Raw genomic sequence first — 382 nt, forward strand, 5'->3', positions numbered from 1 at the left:
TGTGCCTTAGCATAGCTTCCAGGAAGATCTGTTCCATGATCTTCCCAGGCACAGAGGTGAGACTGACTGGCCTGTAGTTCCCCAGGTCTTCCTTTTTTCCCTTTTTAAAAATGGGGGTTATGTTTCCCCTTTTCCAGTCAGTGGGAATCAACAGATGACTGCCAGTGTTTTGCCCTCCATGCTTCCTGGTAGGTGAGGCAACGGTGGCACGTAGCTCCTGTGACAGGAAGAGATGATGACCCTGATGGGTACTGTTGGCCCAGTGGGTGCTTGAAGCTCACCGGTGGATGAGGTCAATACAGAATTAAGCAAGCATTTATAATAGTGCTGTACTGCTTCATGCTGCATTCCTCAGTGGGCACTCAGCAAGCCTCCTAACACC

Source organism: Aptenodytes forsteri, unplaced genomic scaffold (assembly GCF_000699145.1).
Source record: "Aptenodytes forsteri isolate BGI_AS27 unplaced genomic scaffold, ASM69914v1 Scaffold482, whole genome shotgun sequence".
Lineage (NCBI taxonomy): Eukaryota > Metazoa > Chordata > Aves > Sphenisciformes > Spheniscidae > Aptenodytes > Aptenodytes forsteri.